Genomic DNA, 18534 nt, shown 5'->3' with positions numbered 1-18534 from the left:
TATCAAGACTATGTTTATTTGTTTGTTCTTGAGGGTGAACCAGATGTAACTGTGATAAGTAATGAAATATACAGATTTTGTGTGGTGTATTAATGTACATGTATAATTCTGCAATTGCCAGAATCATAGATGACATGCCTACTTTCAGAGGCTTCATGAATTGCATTGCTAAATGAAATGGGAGCCAACGGCAGTTTGGCTACTACCTAGTGTTATTTTTTCCACTGATTATCTTGGGTGTTGATGAGACATATTGATGGGTATGATTGGGAATCATTGTCATCATGTTATAGGAAAGTTTGTGGAAGTATCCTGCTATTTCCGTTTCCTTAACAATTTTAATATTTTCTGCATGACAAGCATTGTTGAAGTCAATCACTACCTGCCGGTAACAAAAAAAAAAAAAAGAACTATGTCCGAGACATCACTCACATTGAATTCAGAGTTGTATTTTTATATGACAGTCATCCATATAAGTCTTCCTAAAGCATGTTAATATCTGGAAACTCAAATGGAATATTACTATTCCAATTACCAATACGAGATCATAATCTGAAAAGATAAGAACATTCACCAAGAGAAAAGGAGAACACAATCAAATCCTGCTTCTGTGTGGAAACGGCATGGCTAGTTGCATTTATTTAGAAGGAAAAGGATAGTAATAGCCTGCGATTCAACACAGTGGGGATGAAACAGGAAACACAGAAAATTGGAAGAGAAGGAAAGAACAGATTCATATTCAAAACACAGCATGCTGAGGCAGTAGGACTTGTCATCTGAATAGTGCATTTGGAGGCATGACAGTAAGGTAGGGGTGGGGAGGTGATACAGACGGCAGGGAGGTGGATTACACTTTGTGAAATGGTTATGTATGACAGATGGAATTACAGTGAACTCTAAACTAGGAATCATCAGTGCACTCTAGGGTTCTATCAGAAAAGATTGTTGTAAACAACCTAGCACTGTGAAAAGGGGACTAGCATGGACAGAGGCGGATTCACAGGATCTTCCTACTTACAAAACAATGGACAGTGACCCATGGTTCTGACTCTCGCACCTGGTTTGACAGTGAACTCCCCATACCTGTGCGCTCTTTATAGGTGTACTGTGTGTGTGTGTGTGTGTGTGTGTATGCGTGTATGCATATGTGTGTGTGTGTGTGTGTGTGAATCATAACCACATGAACCATACAGCATAATACCACAACAAATTGTGTTAGTCTTAGTCTACGATAAAAAAAAAATGCAAACAGCACATTGCACATTAAGTAAACAAGCATGAATGCATTCTTTGTATTTATGTCAAATACATTTTAGTTTTTTTTAAATCAGCAATATTCAAATGCTGTTCACTTTAGACAACCATGACAGTATTATATTTTTAGATGATGAGATTTTTATGATTCCAATTATCTGATAAAAAACTGGAAACTCACATTGCACAACTAGTCAAAATGCAAACTGCTGCTGTGTCTAGCTGACCAAAGATATTCATAAAAGAACACCAACAAGGTGAAAGGAAACAATTTAAATCCAGCTATCAAACATGTTTGCTTTTGATTATGGTGCCTATGATTTGCCTTCAGACTATTCACCAAGCTGTCTATTGGAGAGCTTCAGGAGACTGGGAATATTCCTGATGATGGAGAGGCTGAATACAGATCTCAGGCAGTGGGTCATTTCAAGGTGCTTTTTCAGCAGTTTCATTCAAATCCTCATACTTTATGTCTGGGACAACATGAAGAAAACTTTTAAAGAACCTTTCAATCCCCTTGCGGAATCGTGCACAGCATGCATGTGTGTATATGTGAGTGTGTGTGTGTGTGTATACAGTATGTGTCCAAATGTGTCTGAATCTCCTGTCTCTCTGCACTTGGGTACCCCTCCTGAAACTTATAACAGACCCAAGAATTGTATTTTTTACATGAACATCAACAATATCTTAGCAGTCATTGTAACCGTAATTACCTTGCCAACATGTGAACCTAATTTGATGCTGGAATCTTGTAAACTGTAACCTGAAAATGTCTAAAGTGTCTTGCCAGTGATGTCAGTGCAGTCACAGTATTACCGATGTTGCCACCCATTTTTAGGGAATTTCTGAGGCCAGTCCTGTGCATATGTAGCACACCATGTATGGTTAAAATATTTATAGACATGACAAAGTAGATCCTGGGCATTATGTCATACTTATGAACCTCTGACTACAGACTTCCAAATTCAGCTCAGCGATACAGTTATGTTATAGCTGAGAATGAAATTCAAGTTGCCACAGGGAAGATGTAAAATGCAACAGGGAAGATGTAAAAAGCCACAGGGATATAGAGAGCAAGAATGTCAGTGTTTAGGGTCTCCAGATGATTTTGGACATGAACCTGTTCTTAAATGTCTCACCCTTGTGACATCAGTATGTGTCGGAATGACTGGAGACTCTGCATTACCCCAAGCTAGCATTTCAAAAATGTAACATTTTATCCAAACGGACAGTGTGTGTGTGTGTGTGAACTTGTAATACTACCTTTGTGGGGTCCAAATGTCCCCACACGGGTAGAAAGGTCAAGAGGCTGTTTTAGGGTTAGGATTTAGGATTAGGGTTAGGGTTAAGGTTAGGCATGTAGTGGTTGGGGATAGGGTTAGAGGTTAGAGGTTACGGAATTAATGTAGTCAATGGGAAGTCCCCACAAGGACAGCAATACGGTACTGTGTGTGTGTGTGTGTGTGTGTGTGTGTGTGTGTGTGTGTAAAAAACAAAATTCACATATACTGTATTGGATGATGAAGAAAACGTGATATGAGTTGGTGTGATAAATTTACCCTTTATTTCATGTCCTCACTAGGATTTAGAGGGCCAGTTCATGCAACTTCCTGAAGAAATCAAGTTTTTGTTACTCTTTCTCCTTCTTCCTTATTTCTAGCCATACCATAGCTCCCATTTATCACTAGAGTCCCTAACTGAAAAAATAATATATTTTTCTGCTAGCATTCAAGGTATCGCAAAGAAGTACTTATACCGCTTTTTTTTCTCCCTCTCCCCTGTTCACACTCCTAGGAGATCACACCTAACCTTCCTTAACAAGAGCATGCGCTACTTTGTCTGTTTGAGCCTCAGTTATATTGTTTGAACCATCCTTTGACACCTACCATCCAAGCAGTGTTTTTTATTCACTGTTTAATCTCCCTGTCCTACACCCTTGAGGCAGTTTCCAGTACACAGATTCAGTCTAATCCTGAAAGAAATTACACTTTTAAGAAAAAAAAGAAAAAATGCATTTCTTAAACATGAATGAAAATATTCTCAAATTTTTTTATATTTGAATAGTCTTGCATTCCATTTAAAAAAGAAAAAAACAGAATGTGAAAGTTTTCTAGTTTTCTAGCTCAGATATAGCCAGGCCGTATGAAAGTGAGCTGAATTAGGATTAAATTGAGCTAACCTAGTCCTTAATGTCAAAACATGTCAACCTAGATTTCCACCCCTTTAGATGTATACATTCCATCTATATTCAGGCTTGTGTTTAATGGGCTATCTTCTTTAAAAGCATGAGCAAATGACAGCATTAAAGACTTATTGCAAAGCCATTTGTGGCCATTTAACTGATTAGGTGTTTATAACGTTATTCCGTTATGCAATATTGACAATCAAATTATATCAGAATGTTCAATGCATATGCTTAGCAAAAGTCATGAATGGGGAAACATGCATTTCATGAAAGCAGATTTATTGATTTCCTTAAAAAGTTACAACAGCTAACCACTGTGGAATTTCCACTGCTTAACTACCTTTTTTCCCAGACTACTGTAGCTAACGTTGCCTGTGAACACCATGTTTCTAAACTAATGTTAGCTAGCCATGTTCTCTATCGACATACAAACAATTAGTACTTCAGATGGTAAGATGAAAAATATATGGCCAAGGTACTTAAAATATTCCTTTGGAATACGGCATGTTAAATTTGTGTTAGCTAAGATATCCAATATTGTTACTCGTTACTCTCGTTACTATCTAATTTTGATATCAGTAACTTTAGTGTCAGACCTTGATTTTGCAAGTGTTAATAACTTATGGACGGTGCTGTGTATGTGTCAGTAACTTGGAATTTTTGTACATTGAAAATATTTATTTCTATTTATTTATTTTTAAGATGGACAGTTACTGAGCCAAGTCTGATTTGGAACCATCAGGGAGCTGCTATAAAGCCCCTTGCATTTAATTCACTATAGATACTTCTCCGGCTGAAAAAGCATACATTTTTAAAGACAAAGCATTAAACTGAGAAGAATAGTGGTGTACCTCCTTTCTGAAAACTCTTTGTGACATTGGTTAAAGATGTAAAGAAAGATGATGTTAAAGTATAGTTATAAATCGCAACTAATGAGTTAGGTTATGTTTAGTAACTGAAAACACATTAGAACTATGAGAATTGTTCAAGTGGAATTTATTACATTTACTTTACAGGCATTTAGCAGGTGCTCTTATCCAGGGCGACTTCCACAACATAGCATTTACATTGCATTCATTTATACAGCTGGATATATACTGAAGCAATGCAGGTTAAGTACCTCAAGGGCACAACGGCAGTGCCCTACCAGGGAATCAAACCTGCAAACCACCCATTGCTAACTGGTGCACACAAGATCACCATGTGTAATGCCAAGCGTCTGCTGGAGTGGTGTAAAGCCATTGGATTCTGGAGCAGTGGAAACACGTTCTCTGGACCAATGAATCACACTTCACTATCGTCTGATGATAGAATCTGCATTTGGCAAATGAGAGCTACAAGCTGCGAGGTGGGAGCTGGGATCAGTGAGCTGGGAGCTTGGCTCAAGGTATGAGCTGGGAGCTGCAAGTTGAGGACTGAACTTTGTAAATTTCTTTGACTTTATTTAGAAAAATCCTAACAGGATGCATTTGATAAAATTGTATACATAAAAACACAAGCTTTTTGAAAGATGAATTGTAGTAGGTGAACAGAATATAATCTTTCCATAGGTTCGAGCAAAAATATAGGTCTCATTATCTTTGCTTTTATTTCATATAGATTTCTCTCTCACCAAGCCTTACACTTTATTGTGGAGTAATTGCATTATTTATTTGTGTAGGTTTAACGGAACAGGAAGCAACAAAGAGCTGTTCTCTCAGCATGGTTATTTGCATATGTATGCAATTGCAAGCAGAGAATGAAGAGGTCTACACCTTCATTGTGAACCAGCTATGAAGTTTTGCTCAGCTCAGTGGCAGCATACAATTTGCAAGATAAATGCTCTATAAAATGACAATTTCAATGGGGCCAAATGCAATTTCATGTTGTGTTTACTGCTAAACTAAAATGAGAATGAGACGGCAAGTTCTAAATCACAATAATTGTTTTGTGGGTTTTGAATCACAATAGAATGATTTGAGAAGAATTTCATAAATGCTTGTCTGTTTTTTTTCTAATAAACACATTCCTTTACCATAAATATTGCATTCACCATTTGATTTATAAACAGATATAGGAATGTAAAAAGCACAGCTTAGTAAATCAAGTAAGTTATGCGCTAGACCATTCTATACTGAAATAGTTTCAAATTGTGATCTCTTGACAATGATGTGAGGTTAATACCCATAGTCACACTGGGACTAATCATAGCTGAATATCAGATAAATTATTTTGCTCTTTAGTTCTTGGTATATTCTTCAAAAACATTGAATTAAATCTTATCCAGCTTAGTTCTCCAGGGTTTCTCAAATTGCATCCAAAAATCTAGCCTGCACATCACAACATTTTTCACCTCTCCAGTTGTGGGACTTTAATGCATTCACCCTCATAGTTTAATTGCTGAGAATGAATCTTGTGTTAATAACCTGCTTCTGGCACCGATGAATCTGCAAATGTCACATTCATACACTCTCACTCAATGCTTCATGCACTAGGGAAGAATCTGTGATGCTGAACGCTGTTTACTCTGTGACTTTTTAAAACAATTTGTTCTTTGATAACGACAGAACACTCCTTCCTTAACATTTCCTTTAACTTGTCTTTACACTTTCAGATCAAGTGTTGAATGCTCTAGGTCCTCTATGAGGGAGAAGACAGGTGTAGCTGCACAACAGGACATACCATAAAAGGAGTGGTTCCCTTGGCAATCACATTTGCATTTTTTTAACTGTCTCGGGAGGCTGTTAGGGAAATTTAGAAATTTGAAACTGTCTGTCATGAGATGGCTTGTGGTCCGGGGGCTGCCCAGGCCTCCATCGGGGTCTGGGGCCACATCCCGGAGGGGGGACTAGGGGGGGACTAGAACGTCCTCCAGATGTTCTAGCATTTGCATCATATTTAGAGGTAAAAAGTGGCTTTACTGGAAACACTTTCCCTTAATTTTATGTATATATTTATATATTTGGACTAAAAGGACTTAAAGTTGAAAAATATAATGCAAACAACAACATAGTATCAATGTAGCAGTGACTAGCATATAATGTGAAACTTAGGGCAGGTTGCAATTGTTATTGCTGTAAATTGACTAGCTACTACAATTACACTTGGAGTAGTGACTAGCATCTAAAACATAGGACAGTTTGCAATTGCAAATACAAAAAAAAGAAATTCAAAATTATGTTAATGAATGAGGGTGGCATGGTGGTGCAGTGGGTAGCAGCAAGAAGGTCTTCCTTGTATCCGCATGGGTTTGCTTTGAGTATTCCGGTTTCCTCCCAAGGGTTGGCTAAAATTCTTCCACAGTGAAAGACTGATATAAAATTATAGAAAGCATCTGGTTGCAATTATTGCTGCAAAAGGTGGTGCAACCAGATATTAAGTTAAAAAAAAAACATATGCAATTACTTTTTCACATGGATGATATAGGTGTTTAACCTTTTTTAATAAATGAATGAAATGATCATTCAAAAAGTTGTTTTGTGTTCCCTTTGTCTAATATTGAATTTTGTCTAAAGTCTGTGTCTGTGCAATATTAAAGGAAATCAGGAATGGAATATAATGGAGTAAATACTTTTTCATGGCACTGTGGTTGTAAAAACAAAAATAAGAGTTTGATGAGACTACAGTGCTGCTATATTTGCAATAACTGTAATTGCTCCTGCATTATTTTCTATGATGATAACCCCCCTCCTTCCTAATATTTTTGCTCAAATATTCGTTCTGAAATAATAATATTCTTGGGATCCCGGATGAAATTTCTGTATATGTTTATATGTTTGGAACTTTTTCATTTCCAACATAAACCATTTTTATTACATTAGTTGTTGTTACACCCAGTTTTATGTCCAATCTAAACCATACTCTGCTGACCTGAGGTCACCTCTCAGCGTCATTCTGTGCATCCCCCAAGAAATTATGAGCAGGTGAGAGCTTATTATGGTAAACATCATGTGTGTCTAAGGAAATTCAAGGTGATGGTGTGGCTTTGCTGGATAGTCCTGAATAATATTCCAATTGTTATTTCAACAAAGAAATTCCGGTGCACATTTCTGGTAAATTTTTAGAAAAGGCTTTGTGTTCCTTGCCTTCTCGGAGGACCCGTCACTGTTCTAGAGGTGAAGAAATAAAAATAAATATTTATTTTGGAACTGCATTTGAGTGCCGTGGGAGAACATATTCATTTATCTTCCTCTGTCTGGTTCATTATTGCAACAATGACCAGGCTAGAGGTACATCCACTGTCAAGCTCAGTGTGAAGGATAAGGATCCGTTTCCTAAAAACAGATCCCTATCTATTCTGATTGATGCTGTGTGCATCTGGTAAATTCTCTCCACACAAAAGACAAATAACTTTGCTTGGCAAACAATGGTGCCGTATTTGAAGGCAAAATTAGTTTTGCCTGTAGCCTGTCTTACAACTTCCAGCACCTAAGAGACCATAACCTATGCAATACACAAGCAAGCAGGTAAAATTAGTCAAGTGATGTCAGGTTTTTGGAGTGGAGTTCAGGTTTAGACCCACCCAAAATGCCACAGATATGCATAAATTTACAGTAAGATGGTTGCGACTAACCTGACACCCCCACCCAACCAAAAAACCCCTTATCCAACCCCACCCCATACGCAGAATGTGAATGGGGAAAACTACTGAAGTAGTCGTTCACCCCCCACAACCCCACCCTCCCCAGTCTCCAATTTCATCCAGTCCAGTCCAAGTTTGCGAGTTCTGTTTGGAATTTCGAAATCCCGCCCAAACTATATTTCTGGTCTCACCAGTGGCCCTGAATATTGGAGGCAGAGCACTGGCACCTCGTGTAGCCTACTCTGACTCTCTTGGGCCTCAAGTCATTTGTTCTGTAAATATTGGGTAGTTTAGTTAACGGCATCTGAGCTGAAAATGCAATTACAGCATGCAAACATCTCCATTGTTATCAATAACAGAGGAGCATTAATTTCTCTCCTCGCAGTAGTGTCAGAAATCGATTCGTATCAGTCTGAGAAGGAGATTGCAAATGAAGGCTTTGCGTCTGCCAATACTCAGCATCCTAGACCTCTTAAAGTCACTTTCTGTGTACAGAGCTTTAACACAAGGGACACATTCCAGATTACCATTGTGCTTCACACAATAGCTCTATTCTAAGCCTTGTTAGCATTACAATCAAATCCAAATCATTGGGGAGATCTCTTTCTTTTAAAATATGAATACACCTAACTTATTTCAAAGAGATGAGAAATACAACTCAAAGGCAAAAAAAATTGAAGAGCTATTATCAAATGCGATGGATATTACCTATAACAAACTTTGCAAAATACATTCGCTTAAATTTGTCTTGCATGCTGTGGAATTTGTCAGTTGTTCACTTTGGAGGGGGACAATTTAGGTGTGGTGTAGTACAGTACACTTAACACATCTTTGACAATGTAAAAACCAGGAGCAAAAAACCATGTGTCACAATAACCCAAAGCAAGTGTTGAATGTGTGAATCACTGAGATCTTCCCTCTTTAGTATCATCATGGCTCCTGTATATGAGAGGCACTGGAGAGTGGCAGCAGCTTAAATGCAATGCAATGCTGAGCTCTCTTGCTCTGCTGGTACATTAGCTCATTCTGTTTCATGTCTCTGGGCAATGCCCGGGGACCCATCTGTCGAGTATTCACTGTCCTGCTGGGGGCCGCTGCTGTGTCGTGCATCTTCTCTCCATATCTTATCCCTCACTTAGACATGCGCTGCTCGCTTTTGTCTCCGAGACGGGTGGCAAAAACCGCCCTCAGATACAATCAGCCGCAGCTTTTTGAGGTATTTCTGCTTTGAAGTGAGCTATAAAGCTTCACCACAACAGCAATCAGCGGTGTGACAAAGCACATAGACTCGGGCTATTGGCAGTGAGGGTGGTACTGACTCATGAGGCTAAATACAAACCTCAGACCTGTAGAAGCAGGAAGAACTGAGCCTGCGTGCCATTTAAGCACCCCATCTGTGGACTTTATTTCAAATCAAAGTTTGCATATTTTATGTATTCTTTAGACAGTATTTACAGTATGTCTCATTCTGATATTCACCCATCTTTGTTTTCTTTTGAATTCACAAGGATCAAGGGGCAGAGGACAGGACTTACAACACAACATTTGAACAGATATGAGTAAGCAACTTTGTTGCTGGCGTTTTACAATGTCACCACTTAGTCCTGGAAAAGCATAAAGGTCAGTCCTTCAAAACTCAATGTAAAACCCATTTAACAGGACGGCAAGTTTAATTGAGAATTGATAATGAGGTAGGGTACAGCCATTTATGCTAATTTACTTTGAATTAAAACAGGAAGATTTTACCTCCTCTTTAAACAGGTATTAAACATGCACTAGGATAGATTTCCCTAGATACCTCGGTCTAGCCTCATTACAGTACTGTACATTGAGATCTTCCACTCATTTACTTACATCAATTCAAAGCGGGAGCTGTACAGGTCCAGTAATCTAATCCAGTCTCTGGATAGGCTTATTGTAGATGTATGCCACTTATTATAAAAACACCAGCATATAATAAAAGATTAAATGACCTATGCAGCACCAACCTTAAAATGATGCCCGTGAGCATCAGTTTAAGGCTGGTGCTTCTCTCTTTCATGGCACACCATTTCCCCTAGTGGCTGATCCAGGAAAGAAATTTTCACCCAGATTACCAGGGATCAGAGAGACCCGACCGTGCACAGAAATTGCTCCTCGGTTCATTTTGAAGTAAATCCTTCTTGGCGCTTTCAGTTATTATGTTTATTTTCATGTGAGGCTCTGATCTGAGTGATAGAGAAGAAACTGGGTGTATTCCTCCTTCCAAAAGTAGGCATAGTCTGGCTATTAGTTATCTTGTTGTTTTGAAATATCTCTAGTGTATATATTATTATTATTATTATTATTATTATTATTATTATTATTATTATTATTATTATTTTGTGTATTTGTGCATTGGGAATGCAATTATGAAATCACACTGAGCATTATGGCCCAGAAAGATATTTGATATTTTCTGCAGGGAAACTGAATCCATGATTATTACATTTGTAATATTCTATTCCCTTATTCTGAATAACTATTGCCAATAAAGACTAGATTTTAGATTTGCTTCAATGTAAGTGGCTCAGATATACACATTTAATGATACTCTTAATTCTGGTAAAGTGACAAAGCTTCATCCCTCTGTGGCTATACATTTACCTTGGGTATATTGTTAGAACTGATACATCAACAACAGATGTAGTACATATGTAATATAAATAATAATGAAAGTATTTTATATCAGAAAAAAACATTAAACTAAATACAGGGATCGAATTACAGAGGGTTTAGGACAGGTCTGGTCTCCCTAATTGAGGCTTGAAATTGAGGAAATAAAAACAATGGGTAAGAGGGGTTCTAAAATCTATACATAAATTAAGTAATTCTAATAGAAAACATTCAAATGTGTTTCCCCATCCCTGTCTGAAATTGTAGTACATTTTTGAGCACCCCTATGGAGGGTCATACCATTTCTTAAACTTTAAGATTACCCAAGTGAGCTTGACACTCTAGAGAGAATGCACCACAGGGTTCAAAGAATGAGGTTATTCAAGGATAGTCCACCCAAAAGACACTTGAGCCCACTTGGTCTACAACTTTTATCTCACCCCCCCCCCCCCACCCCCCCACCCCCCATCAGCCACCAGTCTGTGATTTCACAGACCCCTGAAAGCCAGAGTGTAATCGCAACCCTGCCTTAATCTATAAAATAATATCAGAATAAATGTAGATAAACGTCACATTGTTTGATTTCTTTAGAACAGGGGCACTTGTAAACTAGCTACAGACACACAGATGGTGCCACTGGAGCATGTCTGAGACATGATGGTGACTGCAAATAAAGACTGTGCTCTGCTTCTGACAAATGGGTTCTGAATTTTTCCCTTATATAACAACAATACAATTTAAAAAATATGTTCATAGTTGAGATTATACAACTCTGCACTGGAAGTAATCTACCAAAGCTGAAAGAATCACTTTCTCATAACATAATGACAAGAACAGGCCATTCAGCCCAACAATGCTCACCACTTTCCGGACTAAATTAGCGCTCTGATTCTGAGATAGTATCTAACACCGTATCAAGCCTAGTCTTGAAAATCCCCTGATTTTCTGCCTCTACTACATGACCTGGCAGGCTATTCCACACATTGACCACTCTCTGCATGAAAAAATTCTTCATAATGTCTGTATGTAATTTACCTTTCACTAATTTCCATTTATATCCCCTCGTTCTACTAACAGAACTTAACCTGAATAATCTTTTGTCGTTCACTTTGTTGATCCAATTTATAAATTTAAATGCCTCAATCAAATCATCCCTAAATCTTCTTTTACTAAGCTTGAACATATTAAGTATCTTAAATCTTTCCTCATAGCTTTTATTTTTCATACCGGGAATCAATTTGGTTGCTATTCTTTGAACCTTTTCCAAAGCCTCCATATGTTTCTTGTAGTACGGTCCACATAATATCCCTCCTATTACTCGTTGGTTAATTTTTAACCATAGCAAAATTCAAAAATTGAATTTTGATCATTTCAATGACTGTGGCTGGGAGCCTCCGTTTGGGAAAACACATACGTACACTATACTAGGCCCCTTAGTTCCAGTGAAGGCAGATCTTAATGCAGATCTTAATGCAATGACATTCTAGACAATTCTGTGCTTCCAACTTTGTGGCAACAGTTTGGGGAGATAGGAAATAGTTTTGTCTAGATTGGTGCAGAAGATCTTGACTGGCCTGCAAAGAGCCCTCACCTCAACCCCATCCAAACCATTTGGATCAATTGGAAAGCCAACTGTGAGCAAGGCCTAATTGCCCAATCAGTGCCCCACCTCACTAATGCCCTTCTGGCTGAATGGAAGCAAATCCCTGCAGCAATGCTCCAACATCTAATATAAAGCCTTCCCCAAAGATTGAAGGTTTTCATAGCAGCAAAGGGTGGACCAGCTCCATATTCATGCCCATAATTTTGATTGAGATGTTGGATGTCAGGTGTCCACATACTTTTGGCCATGTAGTGTAGCTGTTCATGGCATCACCCCGACAAATGACAGGATATTCCCAGCCTCACTGCACGCTAGTGACTCCTCTGGTCAATCAAACACCTACAGTCTGCCTGCTCTGACAGCACCATCTGTGTAGCCCTCTGACATAATAGCTACAAGAATCAGCTAGTGAACTACAGCTTGAAGAGTAGCAGTGGCTGTCTGCACACATTTGGAAGGACATGCACATTAATCTGTACTTTCCCACATTGAACAAACATGCTCGAGCAGCAGGACAGGCTAACAACTCTTACAGGATTCTCCAAACTGGCAAATAAAGAAAAACTATGCACAAGAGGTTTATTTCATAGTTGCATTTGGCACGTTTTTTCAGACTTTGTAACATAGAGGAGAGAGAGGACACTAACAGGAAATAATAAACAAATTACAACATTTGAAAATGGGGTACAGGTAACGACAATCTATGAAGAACAATAAGGAGGGACTCCTTCTATGAAATAATAAAGAACAATATTTCACGGAAGTCACTGCTACACAAAAAAATTACTTCAACACATTTCAGTCATGGCAACTTACGTATTTAGATTAAATATTGTATATGCATATGCGTACAGTAAGTGCATATTTTGGTCTGGCATTGAATGGATCTGCTTCAGGTACTACAGTGCATTATACATCTCCTCTACTAAACAGGAGGGATACCAGAACCCCCCCCCCCCCCCCCCCCCCGTACCTAGAAGCAGAGATCCAAACAACAGGTGATGCTGGGGTGGTGGGGGGTCAGCGGAATTCAGTACAGAAGCAAGCAAAGCATGCAAAAGCAGTACAGGTAATCAACGGCACTGGAAAGGTTTGACTGTAGGTTTAAAAAGGCGCTGTGTTGGTAATGAGAGCATATGATTAGATGGGTATGAGAAAATGTGTTGTGTGTATGTGATTGGTTGATTATGGAAACACATGAGAATGAGATTGCTTAGGCTGACTGTTGATCGGCTGCAGCTATAATTTCCTGACCAAATTTGCTCTGCGCATTCTATGTGCTTTGCTCATATGTCTATCAAAAGAGTGAGGTGGATTACAGGGGATAAGTATAGATTTTTAGTGTGCTTCAGCCTTAGAATTACAACTTTATATGTACTTCTTAAGGTACCTCAGCAAGAGACAAAACTGAAATGAGACCAAGAAATGGGGTTTCTGAAAAAAACATGCAATTTCAAAAGGTAATCTAAATTCCATGAACAAGTACTTAAAAGTGCAAGGATGGGTTAGAATTTTTTGTTGCCTTCATCGAAGCTCAGTTTTGGTGCCCATCCTCTACCTGTAATGGCCATTTTAGTGTAACTGCACACACCAGTGTCTGCCACAAAGATACTATATGCTGAAGGGGAGGCTACTGACATTGCACTTGAATTGCTATGAGAATTTAACCATCCTGACTTCATTGATTATTTACATTTTCATTACATTTACATTACATCATCAAGCTTCCAGAATGACTTATGGAGAATGTCTCCGGAATACAAAAGTGTGAGAAGACACAGAAGGCTCACAAATAGTCAATGAGGTTAATGTTAACCTAACAAACCACAGGTTTGTATTCTAAAAAAAGTTATGTAAGTAGACAGATAACCTATAAAATTATCCCAAATGGAAATTCAAAGAAGGAAAAAAAGGATTGCTAAAGTTGGTCAGGTGAGCCATGGTGTATTCTGAAGAGGTGGATTTTCCATCTGCGTTGGAAGATGGGAAGAGTTTCTGCTGTTCTGACCACAGTGGGAAGCTTACTCCACCATTACATGCTCTATATTGAAATATTCAAGGATCTGCTTTGTCCAATAGTCAAATAGATATCTCAGCAAAACCATTCAGTCTTTCCTGGGTCATGGTTCACACAGGTAAGTTTTAATCAGTTTGAAGGAGGGGAAGCTTTTCTCACCCAAGGTGACCGTGACAGCCAAAGGCAAAAGTAAATGCAGGTCAATGTTCTAATTAGCGTGCAGCTCAAACAAATTCTCCTTGCAGATATAAATCTGAATTTCTGCTGGAGAAGAAATGTGACCTGGTAATACAGCAACAGCTGCCCTCACTTCAAAGACCAAATCCTGGCTGTCAGTGTCCCCTAGTGTCTCCTACAGGTCCCTGCCGCATGACTCCTCCAGTCTGTCGCCTTCTACTGCTTTCTGCATCCTTTTTGAATGTCATTTGAGTTCTGAATATGAAGTTTAACAAAGAGAAGCACAATATGAACACTGAATTATTGAAATTTTATTGAATTCATACTGTTCTACAAAGGGAGACCGTGTTATCCAGTACAAGATTCAGAGCAACTGAATAGAGACGTTCAGGGACTAAACTGGGGAATTGTTTACAGCTCCTAATTCAAGTTGACTTGAATTAATCTTTGTCCCCTTTTCATTTCTATGCTTGAAATATATTTGGTGACATGTCAATGTAGGGAAAAAAACCGACGTCACTTATCCTGCAATAGCATTGTATCATTGTTCTTTGTTGCTATGGAAATTGGTTCATTGATTAACCCTGTCCTAAAGGCATCTAAGATAAATCAGCTAATCAGGTGATAAGCAAAGCCAGTTCAGTTTAGTGCCAAAGGCTACACTTGAAGAAGGCTAGCTGACAGAACATGTGGCCTGTAGTCCAGAATTCTATACATGAGAGTCAGTGTTTTGCTATATTAAAAAAATAATAATAATAAAAATAAAAAATCCAACACATTGCAGTAAACAGTAAAACTTTTTTCAGATTTGTGTAAAAATTCAAATGTATAGAATGTGAGATGTCATATATAAAACTTACGGTCATGCATGATAAATGATAAATTGCAATATACAGTTATTTCTGACTGATGTTCACTCCAATTTAACAGACTTACATCTAAAGTATTTTTTTAAACTTATTTATAAAAGCAGATTTATTTATCTGTTCAATTAAAATGAAATTTTGCTCATGAATGTGTTTGAGAAATTCTACTGTGAATTCCAGACTGTCATTCCATTCCCAGTCTCCGATATTATGAGCCTGACATGCTAACTCAATGGGCAAGCACTGAGCATTAAACAGCATTAAATACAGCCACTGGAGGTCACTGTTAACAAAGAAAGGAGAGCATGAGTTCATATTGCATTAATTCAGATCAACTGAAATAATACATACAAAATCACTTTTAAATAAAAGTAGAAATGTAAATGTTCAAATCATTAACACATTTGTTTCATACTTTAACATTTAATAATATATAGTTAAGTATGTAGCAAATCCTACCTTTCTGAAAAACAATATATGTCTCTTTAATTGTACTATATTCGTTGACACCAGAAGAACCCAACGTTAACATTTTAGTTCCATGGTATGTTGTCATCATTGTCAATTACTGGTTTCAAAACTGTGTTCCACATTCTTTTTGGGAATACATTACTTTACTTTAACGTGTTAAGTGCAAACTGGTTCCAGATGGCGTGATGTAATGCAGTGATAACCAACCCTGTTCCTGGAAATCTACCATCCTGTAGGTTTTCATTTCAAACCTAACTTTAGCAGACTTGGCTTTACTAATTAGCAGCTCAACAAAGCTCACTAGCTGTTGAATTATGTGTGCTTTGTTAGGGTTGGAGTGAAAACCTACAGGACAGTATATCTCCAGGAACAGGGTTGGTTACCGCTGATCTAACATGCAGAATAACTTCTAGACTTTTTAACGAAATTCATGTTTTTTATTTGTTCCTTTTGTATAACTATGTATATCCAGGTATTCTGTATGTTATTCCAAAGTATACAGTACACAATATGTCATTCACTTTCCTCAATGCAGCTCAGTTTTATAACTTGCAATGATTGGAAATTTCTCTTCTGCTTATATTAGCATGGTAAATTACACCTTCTTGATTGGTTTAAAACAGTTTTTTAGTATTTTACTTATTGTTCTGTGGGTTTTTAATTCTCCCATTAGACTTTACTTTTCTGGGCTCTTTCTATTCTGCAGTCTACAGCTCTTGGATGACAGATGCCCCCGGTGACTTATTCATCTGTATCCTTCAATCTTTCGACATTGACTCTTCAGTATGCAAGCAGGAGCAGTGGTTCTTTGTGTTTGTCAGGCAGTACTCCAGTTCAGGAGCCATGAATTCTACATGGCTCAATGACGCATGGCCATGAAAAGCTGTCCATCACTCTTCTGAGGAGAAAGGAATTCAAGTCCCCTGCAGTCTTATCCATCCTGCCTGACAACTCCACATTTTTGTTGTTTCACTGGATCAAGCAGGGTCATATGCAAATGTTTAATATAGTACAGTTTAGGGGATCGATTTTTAAAAAAAAATGTTGTCCTTGCAAGTGGATTTGTCCTGGCACTTCCTTTTTTTTTTTTTTACAGCAGAAGACCCGCTTCAAGGCCCTGAAGAGCATTTCCTCCAGTTTTACTTCAGACAGAACACTGTGAAACATTAGAGTCAAATGACTTTAAATTGATATTCATTACACCATTAAATGCAACAACAGCATTTCATTTTAGGCCACAGAAATAACAAAATAATATATAAACGATTGATTGTAGCTTACGTTCTATCTTTTGTTTTTCTTATAACAGCTATTTTAAACTTATATTAAACTTGAATTTTCCTTTTATTTTTAAGTCCATTTGAGTGAACAGAAACAAAAGCTTTAAATTGTAACATGATTCATATGCCAGCAAATATAATCATTAATGCTACCACTAGAATGCTATTTAATTAAGGAAACTATTGATAAAATATGAAAACACATTTTTACGACATTTCAGAATTTTAAATAGGTTGCTGACACATCATTGGTTTTTGAGTGCTTGCCGAAGCAATGATAGGGCCAAGTACTACAGAACCTTCATATAGCCAATTCTGATAGTTTCCCAATTCGGACCGATTACTGTGATGTGCCTGAAGAGTCTGATGATCACCTTATTTGCTTGGCTGCTGTGATTACACCATCTGCCAAAAACCTTGGCAATATTTTTGACTCTGCTTCTGCTTTCGAGGAACAAGCAGTTGTTAAATCTCATTTCTATCAACTCTTTATAATTTCTAAGGTAACTTCTAGACCATTTCTCACAATCCTGGATTTAGATAAGGCGATTTGCCTAATTGGAGAGCCCATGCACACCTCCAAATAGCCAAGAATGTGACAGCAAGGATTTTAAATAGAACCAAAATTTGTGAGCACATTAGCCCTATTTTATCAGATTTACACGGACCCCCCATAAAGTTATGCATTATTTCTTCTTAATTCTCAGACCTTTTAATCCCCTACCAGCAGTCACACTCTTAGGTCTGAGAGCAGAGCTACAGTCCATTTCAAAGTCTAGGTTGAAATCCAAAGGTGATGTGGCTTTTGTTGTTAAGGGCCTTATAACTCTGGAACAGCCTTCCAGCTCAAATGGCAAAGTCCACCTCTTCTTTTAAATCCCCATTGAAAACTCACTATAGACTTGCTTTTAACAGATTGTTATATGTTGGGCCTTCTATTACAGTTAATTATATTGTATTATATTGTATATTTTTTATTTTCATATCATTCCGTTTATCTTGTATTTTATTTCCATCTTGTGGTATTTCGTACACTTCTTAATCCAGTGTATCAAAAAGTACGATGTTGTTGTTGCCCAGTGTAGCCTAAAAAACATTACGGATTATGCATTCAAGATAACTTGAGCTTCATTACTACAGGCTAATGGCAAACACCAGAATTCCTGCAAGCTGACAACCAACAATCCAGACCAGAAATGTCAGCTAAGAAATCAACATCATGGCTCATACAAGATATCAAGAAGACCCCATTTGAAACACAATCACAATTTTATATCAGACAAGAGATACAAATCCAATTCAATAAGTCAGTTTGAGCTGCATGCTTTAGTCCTGGACAAGAGATAATTCTCACCCTGTCTCGCACTGCTTTCATTATAAAATACTTGTTCCCATCAGGAGGGCAGAGGATGTGGTTTGTGGTGACCAAATACATACAGCTTTTGGTGTAAACTGACAGATCACTGAACAAAGAAATCTGAAATCT

The sequence above is a fragment of the Anguilla anguilla genome, chromosome 4 (genome assembly GCF_013347855.1).
Source record: "Anguilla anguilla isolate fAngAng1 chromosome 4, fAngAng1.pri, whole genome shotgun sequence".
Lineage (NCBI taxonomy): Eukaryota > Metazoa > Chordata > Actinopteri > Anguilliformes > Anguillidae > Anguilla > Anguilla anguilla.
This window is presented reverse-complemented; position numbering follows the sequence as displayed.